A 9,046-nucleotide genomic window follows, 5' to 3' on the forward strand; every position below is an offset into this window, starting at 1 on the left:
AGGTCCCTAGCACAGTGAAGCTTTTCTTTATAGGCTTCTAGTAAGAGTGGTCCGAGAAGAGTGTTGAGAGGCATCGCCAAGGGAAAAATCAAACTTGCTACAAGTGAGTCATTGGGGGCAATGTTAGTTTTATAAATTGTATCTAGAGATGTTTTTCTACAGCCCTGAACCTCTTCTACAGAGTTGGGCTCATGTTTAAAACCTCCAGCACCCTAGCCCGTCATCAGTGTTTGATGGCCAGATCTCTAGCGTTGCTGTTTACCACCCCACGTTACCACATGAGGTTTACATTCTATCCCCAAGTGTTTCCTTGTGATCCCTGGAGCCACTCCTCTCCCACGCCACTCTGAGCTCCACCAGACAGTGACCTCCTGGGAGGTCAACAAGGTCGCTTCACTCCATGCTTGAAAACTCTAGCAAAAGGCCAAGCTCCATCCACAACACACAGGGATTCGTACGTGACCGTACCATGCCCCCTTCTCCCACCTCCTCTCAGGCCACAGCTCTTTCTCATTTGTCATCCTGGAGTCACCTTGGTCTTTCCTCCATTCCTCACATATGCCTTAGGAGGTGCATGCTGTTCCCTCTGCCTGGCCTCCTTGGGCCCTGCTGTTCACATGGTGGTTCTGGCTGACTCCCTCTTTTAGACATTTGAATGGTGCCACTGTCTGCTTAATTGGTACCACTTGTGAGAGGTCTTCCCTTACCACCCATCTTTGCACCCCTCCCTGCCCCTCATTCTCTGTCTTAACCCCTGATCTGTTTCCTGCCACTTTGACAGTTTACAGTTACTTAATGTGTTTACAAGTTTGTTCTTCCCCAGTTAGAAGGTAAGCTCCATGAGAAGTCTGCAGGATCTGAGGTCTTACTCTACTGACGAGCTAACAAGTTAGCCTGCCACTAGTTAGTGGATGCTGGGAGAAGGCATGAGGCTCCTGGTCAGAGACAAAGGCCTTGATAGCACGGGAGGCAGCGTGAGTTTTGTGCTTGGGGATCAGTTCCCTTGGCTCCTCAAGTACTGATGGAGACATCCAGGTGGATGTCAGACATGCAGCAGGTTAACATCACAGCTCCTTAACCCTGTGCTTAGGGAACTCCCATCTTTTATCACGAGAGGCAAGCAAACCCTCTCATGACCGTGACTTTGGAGGGAGCAACCTTTGCTATACTGTATAGTAAACAAGCTTGCTTTTTCTCTGGACAGAGATGCTATCTTTGTCTTTCAGGCTATTTTCTGTAGAAACATCCTTGAAAAGGTAGTGCCTCTGCTGCCAGGAAGTACAGAAACGTGAGACACCATTGCAGAACTGTCTCCCTACAGAAGGCAGAGATCATGAACATGCTTCTCCCTGCCCTGTCTCATCAAATCAGGCAGCATTCTCAGCTGTAAGCCCTGGAAACTAAATCAGGGGGCACTGCATGGGCCAAGCAGAATGGGTGCCTTTTTCAGAAGCACAAAGGTATCATATAGGTTAGCAGTGACTCTGTGAAAAGACATCTTCTTTACTGCTTCCCTGCATCTTGGAATTCCACTCTGGAATCTGTCTTGGCTTGTCTTGACAGAAGAATGAGATAAAGTGCTGCTTAAACTTAAAATAGACATGATGGAACAGATTTGTCTCTGGGAGATGCTTTGAGTATGATGGTAGAAAAATCATCATTTTAATGACAACTTTTGTTTAAGAAGCTCCCAAGTTTAAGGCAGATATTGAATAAGGAGGGAGGGAGAGGGTTCACAAAGGGAAATCACTGAGGGAGCTGAAGGGTGGCTATAAGAAGAAATAATGTTGATCTCTGCTTTCTGAACAGTTAAGACCTGGGGTAGCTCCTTGAGCAGGTCATCAGGGGGGAGACCAAAATCTGCAAAAACTTCAGTCCCCCATGTCCTATGCCTAACCAATCAGAAAGCCTTGTCAAATGCTCCTCCTACGTATTTCTTTTTTTTTCTTCTTTTTTTTTAGAGAGAGAGAGAGAGAGAGTACAAGGACTGGGGTGTGGGGAGTGGAGGGAAAGGAGGAAAATCCTGAGCAGACCCCCTGCCCAGCATAGAGCCTGACATGGGGCTCAGTCCCACGACCCTGAGGTCATGACCTGAGCCAAAATCAAGAGTTGGATGCTTAACCGACTGAGCCATCCAGGCACTCCTCTCACCCTGAATATTTCTTAAATCTGTCCATTTGTCCTTATCACCCTGACCTCCACCTAGTTCAGACCACTTTCTTCCTCCAGGATGATTTCATCAGCCTTCTAGCAGATCTCCCTGTCTCAATCCATTGTCCACACTTCAGCCTTGGAGGTCTTTCTGAAATGCAATTCTGATCATGTCACTCCCCTTTTAAAACTTTTGAGTGATTTCCAATTTATCTCAGGATAAAGCTCTAAATTAAAATGGCTTATGAGACCCTCCCTCTTTCTATGACATCTATCTCTCCTACCTCATTTGCCTGACTCCCCCACTTATTCTTAGTTTCAGCCACAATAGTAGTGTTTACCTGTGAAGGAATTCCTTCTCAGTCATTTCTGGGGAATTTACATGGTTTTCGGAATCTCAAGAAAAATCAGCTGAGAAATCGGGAAGTCATAATCTTATAAGAATTAAAGCTTAACAATGAACGTTAAAGACATAACTATTTGAAGGAGTTGAAAGCAAAAGCAACCAAATTGAAAGCAAGAGTTGGAAATGCTATGTAGAGTCAAAAATTAGGGTTAATATTGCTGGGAACTTGGGTAGAAGCAAGTAGAAAAATGGTGGCAATCTAATCAGCCACGTGAAAAGTGTGTTCATGGTTCTGTCTTCTGCCAATGGATTAATTCTTGTGAATAGAAAAAATTAATCACTGTATATGCTTGGTATACCTAATACCAATCTTTCGAGTGGTGTTCCAAGAATGAACAAATTATGGGGTTGCTCAGCAGGCCCTGTCATAACTACCAATCCTTCATGCCTCAAGTTAATGCCTGCTTCTCCAGGAAGCCACCGTTGACCTGTAACTCTGGCTTAAGTCCCCCTCCCATGTGCGCCTTTTGTTCTGCTCTGGTAGTATTCATCACACTCTGTGAAGGATTGTTATGTTGGTGGCCCCAAAAGAACCACATCTCCTGGTTTTCATAACCTATGTTGTTCTTTCCCACATTGACTGTGGGCTTGGTCCTATAACTTGCTTTGGCCACTGGAACGTTAATCAAAATGATACAAGCAAATGATTGCTACAACTTGCACATTGGGGCTCATTCTCTTGGAGCACCGTCCCTTGGAAGCCAGCCACATTGTCAAGAAACCCAAGATAAACTACTGCATGACCCTGGAGAGGCCATCTTGAACCTTCCAGCCCTACCAAGCTCCCAGCTGAAAGTAGCTGCTACAACTGAATTCAGTCTACCCATGGAATTGTAACAAAGAAAACTCATTGATTTTTCTTCAGCCACTGAGTATTAGGATGTTTTTTACACAGCAACAGATGACCAAAACACACTGCTTTGTGATTACCTGTTCCTTCTCTCTTTGCCAATACACTAAAGTTCTAGAAAGACAAGTTCAGAGTCTACTTTGTTCTCTACGTAGTAGCTCAATAAACAATTTTTTCTTTTAAAGATTTTATTTATTTATTCATGAGAAATCCAGAGAGGAGAGAGAGAGAGAGAGGCAGAGACACAGGCAGAGGGAGAAGCAGGCTCTATGCAGGGAGCCCAAGCTGGGATTCGATCCTGGGTCTCCAGGATCATGCTCTGGGCTGAAGGTGGCGCTAAATGGCTGAGCCACCCGGGCTGCCCTCAATAAACATTTTTTGAATGACTTCTCTAGTCCCTCAGGTTAGGTCAGACTCAGCAGCGTTGCTGGCCACCTGTGACCAGCTGGCATTAAACAGAGTGATTAAGCATTTTGATTCTATTTGAATAGAAGTCATTAATGAAAAGTTTGCAATCCATGGCTTTCTGTACTTCCTGCTGAAACAGACACTGCATCAAGTAAAAAGGAATTATTGCTTTAAAAAGCTGCTACTTCTTTGAACTTTCTTGTTGTTCTTTGGAAGCCAGTTTAGATGGAACCCCCAACTGACAATTGTTCTTTGAACTTTGCTTGGGAAACATCTCTACTTCCAAATATCCAAAAGATCTGGGGAGAGAGGAATGGAGGGTGAGGAAAGGGTGGAGGGAAAGTTGAGCCCATGCTAAAATTTTTCATCAAGTCAGCCTCTGACTCAGCACCCCAGCATGAGGTGATAACTACTTCTTTTGAACTCCTTGAAGGTTTTTATCCCCTGCCCTCTGGCAATTAATCACTCACCACCCCCTGGCATCCTTTGTCTTTGCTGCATTTGGTCCTGCCATTTAATTTTCCACATGTTTGTGTCTGCCTCTTTATTGAGCTCCCCCAGAGCCTAGCACATTGTAAGCAGGCAATAAATAGCTCCTACAGAATACTTTTGCTCCAAGCAACCCTAACAAAAAGTAGACGGGAAAGACCTAGAACAGCCCAAGGTAGGAACACAAATATAGGGCTGGAGTGAACTCATGTTTGGAGATGGTGAGCATTGGCCTGACGGCCTCGCTGCTAGCCTTAGTTTCTGCTTCCCTGCCTCAGTTGTTCCTGGCATTGGGAGAGTTAACTTGGTTTGTACCTTGGTCTTTGGAGATACTCCAACCCTAAACTAAGGGTACCTTAGTCTTTAAGATGAGGAATGCATGATTTACAAATCTCTGCCTCTCTTTGCCTCTCTGTAACTTCCTGCTTCTCACTCTTTCTCTCTCATCTGTGAATCCATGAATCATTTGCTCTGCCTTCACCAAGGCTGCAAAAAGAAGAAACACTAGCTTGAAGGATTTCAGTCAAATATGGTTAGAGATCCGAACTAGGGCAATAAGGTCGTGAAACAGCTCGAGGAGTCTCTTTTAAAGGAAGTATCCCTTCTAAATGAGGTCTTTAAAGGGGAGATAACTTCTCTTCTGGCTGGTATGATTTCCATCCCAACTTCTTGACACCTCTCGATCTGATAATGCCATGTGTCTCAGAAATAGATCTGGGCCACGTTAGTCAGAAAAGCAGTATTAAAAACAACCTGTTCTGCTCCCAACCCCCACCCCCCTGCCAATACTTCTTCAATATACAGCCTTTCTTTTTTAAAAAAATAACTGAAGCATCCATGATTCTAAAGAAAATTCAGGAAATAAACCTGACTAGACCTGCCTTAGCTTTACCCCACTTCCCCTTTCAAAGTCCTGTCACTTTAATGGCATTTTCTAGAAGCCAAGAAGGCACCAAGGCCTCCTGCTAACTGTGGGCAGCCCCACCCTTGCCCCTCCCTACCACCCAGGCTCAGAACAGTTTCTCCCAGTGGGAGGCCAAGTTCTAAGAATGCTAAGATGAGCCCCAGGATTTGATTCCATTGCTGGTGTACATATCCTGTATAACTCTCCCCCTGAAGAGAGTGGGACCTGTGAATATTATGGGATAACCACCCCCAGGATTAGGTTACATTGGATTGGTAAAGTGGTGGCATACTTGGGTCACAGTACATGTGTTGCATTGTATAAGGCTCCTTGTACCTGCCTGGAGAGAGATTCAAAGGGAGAGCCATTCTCCTGCAGCTTTAAGCATCCATGCTGTGGGTGAGCAGATCAGTGGCAGGACCCAAGGGGTGGCCTCTAGAAGCTGAGAGTGACCCCTGCCACCAGTCCACAAGAAAATGGCACCGTCAGTCCCACCACTGCAAGGAACTGGGTTCTGCCAATAACCAGAGAGCCTGGAAGGGGACCCTGAGCCTCGGATGAGTTTGCAGCTCCTGTGGGCAACTTGATTCCAGCCTGGGGAGACCCTGAGCCACCTTGGGTTGCCTGAGCCCCAGACACTGTGAGATGGAAACCATGTGTTGTTTTCAGCCTCTGTTGGTGGTAATTAGTTTCACAACAGAACATGGGTGTAATCCCTCCCCTCCATCACAGCTCCCGGCCTGTTGGGAGGAGGAAAGTGCCCACCAAACAGTGGCCCCTGCCTCAGGATGGTCATTTAAGCGGTACTTTTCCCTGAGCAGGACAATGCTTTCAGTCTTCTCCCCTTTATACCACCACCCTCTCTTGCAAACCCAGAATATTCTGCAGGCACCACCATGGCCAGGAGTGCCTGCACCGGAGTCCCATGGAAGCCTCACACCGTTCCTACCTGTGTGCGAGCCCACAGCTCACTGACACTGCCCTCCAAGAGTTGCCCTCTTGCCTGAGGCCTTAACACCCATAGCATGGACCTGGAATCTGGGTTTCTCCAATTCAGAATTCCAGACTCCTTGCAGACATTTTTTGAAGACTTGATATCTCTTTCGAATTTTATAGAGGGGGCATCCCCAAATCACAAACTAGACTACCGTGTAAGATCCCATGAGCTAAGGGGCCTGGCCTTGGGAAGTTCCTGGAAGGGGGCCACTGTGTGAAGAATGGTTTCTGCTTCTCTGTGGTCCTTATCTGACCTCACTCCTCCCCAGAACACACACACACACACACACACACACACACACACACACACACGTTCCAGGAAACACTTTCCCTTTGGGAATGGCTTGGAGGCTCCCAAGATCCTCTGGCCTCTGCCTTCTTTCCTGTGGCTCCACAACAGCCCTATCTCAGGAGGAAGCAGTGCCCCTGGACAGAAGGACAAGACGCTCCTCTGCCTCCCTCAGGGACATGATGGCCTGTTTCTGGGAGACAGTGAATCCAGACAGGAGGATCTGAGAGGAGAAAGAGTGATGCTTCCTGGCCAACCCTTCCTTCATTACCAATCCCTTCAGGAAGCAAATAAAGGAAAGAGGAACGCTGAAGGAAGGATAGGAGAAGTGAATGTCCCTGCCCTCAGTGTGGATGGTGCAGACGCAGAGGGAAAAAGAAAGGACGTTGCCAATAAGTGACAAGATCCAAAGAGCAGTCAGCATTACGTCTTCCTTGCCAATCAATCACTGCAGGGCAAATTATGTTGTTGTTTTTTTCTTCTTTTCTTAAAGATATGAAGAAATAATATTCAAATGGTCAAAGTTCAAACTCTGTGGATTCTTGCTGAGAAACACTGAAAACAAGTTAATGAAGCCTTAATTCCTGGAGAGATTAGCCTCCATGCTGGCTCAGGCGCTATCTTTCCTTTACACGGCTTGTCTCTGCTGATAACGTGGGCTAATCTTGTGTGAGGTTGGTGGTACATTTGTGCTTTTCCTGCTGCCTTTCTGCAGGTGTTTGTTTTGTTTTCCCCCGGCTTGAACAGGGACTTGATCTTTTGTCTCCAGTAGTCTTTCTTTCTGTCCTTGCCATAGAAACATTCTAGGCTATCAAAACATGATTCACAATGGCCCCGGCGCCAAGCCCTGTGCTCCTTACTGATGCCCAAGGCCTTCTGGAAGGGAAATGAAGGCGCCTGTTCTCTTCGGCCCTCACCTTACATGGCTTTTCCTCCCCAGCATTTTATTATGAAAATGCTCAAACATACACCAAACTTGAAAGAATTCTATAATGGACACCTACCACTAACATTCTACATTTAACATTTTACTGTGTTGAAATCACATACCATTCTGGCTCCCTATCTGCTCACCAATCTCTTTTATTTTTCATGATGCTCTGTGAAGTAAATTACACTCATCAGTACACTATCCTCTATTTTTCCAGATGCTTATCATTAATGAGAGTTCAGTATCTGTTTGCAGGGGGTTTTTGGATGGAGAATTTATGTACAATGAAATGCACAGGTCTTCTGTATGCATTGGCTGAGTTTTGGGATATACATACATGCTCGTAACCCAAATCTCTAGCAATACAAACAACTTTTATCTTCACCCCTGGAGTTTGCTCTGTGCCCCTTCCCAGTCAATTCTCGCCTCCGCTTACCTCCCAGAAGTCCTTTCTGATATGTTTCCACTATGGATTAGCTTTTCTCTCTTCTAAAAAGTTGTGGAAGTGGAACAACATCATTTGTGCTTTTTTACTTAAAGCTTCTTTCTGTCCGTACAATGGTTGGAAGATCCAGCCCTGTGGTTCCTTTCTTTTTATTGCTTCTTTTTTTTTTAATTGTATTGTTTTGCATGAATATGCCTCTGCTTGTTTATCCATTCTTTTATTGTTCCTGGTTTGAAGCTATCATTTACATGTGTTGAGGGGAAGACCAAACTGGAATAGGAAAAGTTAAACCACCAACAATAAAACCTAAAAATACCCAGCACACTCACACAAAATCTTAACATTAGGGTGGTATTTCATTATTTTTTTCTTATATATAGTTACCAATAGTGTATATTAGTTAACATGATATATAGAGTAGAGATTCTATTTGGATAAACAGACAGGAATTATAGGTAATTAACAACATGATTTTCCTTAAATAAAAATGGGTACAAAGTGGCAGAAAACAGTCTCTTTTTTCTAAGCCCACTGGTGTTTTAAAAGATACAGTTTAGAGCAATGAGAAATGGTCCTCAATTCCTAATTCATGAGATCCAAATGGAACATAAAGGCATAGAACTACTCTGCCCTCTAGTACAGAAAAGTGATGCCAGTATACAGTTTTACAACTCTCAATCCTTCTGTGTGTTTACCAACACTTTTCCACGTGAGAGGCATTGCAATGTCTTAGAAAGAGTGCCACACCAAAGAAATCTAGACTAAATCCCATCTGTGCAGCCTCAGGACATCACTTACCATCTCTGGGCCTCAGGTCTTGTCTTAGGATGAACAACTTGGAACGGGAAATCTTGAAGGTTTTTTTCAGGCATATTTTTTTCAGATTTTATTGTATTTTAGGTATTTTTGTCAAGGCCTATCGATTTTTAAGGGACCAAAAAGCCATTAAAAATTACTCAAGAAAGAGAGGTCTGGGGAACTTATTGTAAGGCCAAAGAGACAACAACCACAGGGCTCTCTTACAACATGCCTTCTGATCCAGTTGTACCTTCCAGGGATGAGCAGGGGGCCTAGTGAGTCACGGCCAAGGGCTCCTGGTCCCAGGGGTCTTGCACATCCGCTGTTCCTTTGTAGGCTCCACTTCTCTTCTGTCTTGCTGCAGACCTGCCTCTTCTCT

This window comes from Nyctereutes procyonoides, unplaced genomic scaffold, assembly GCF_905146905.1.
Source record: "Nyctereutes procyonoides isolate TBG_1078 unplaced genomic scaffold, NYPRO_anot_genome, whole genome shotgun sequence".
Classification (NCBI taxonomy): Eukaryota; Metazoa; Chordata; class Mammalia; order Carnivora; family Canidae; genus Nyctereutes; species Nyctereutes procyonoides.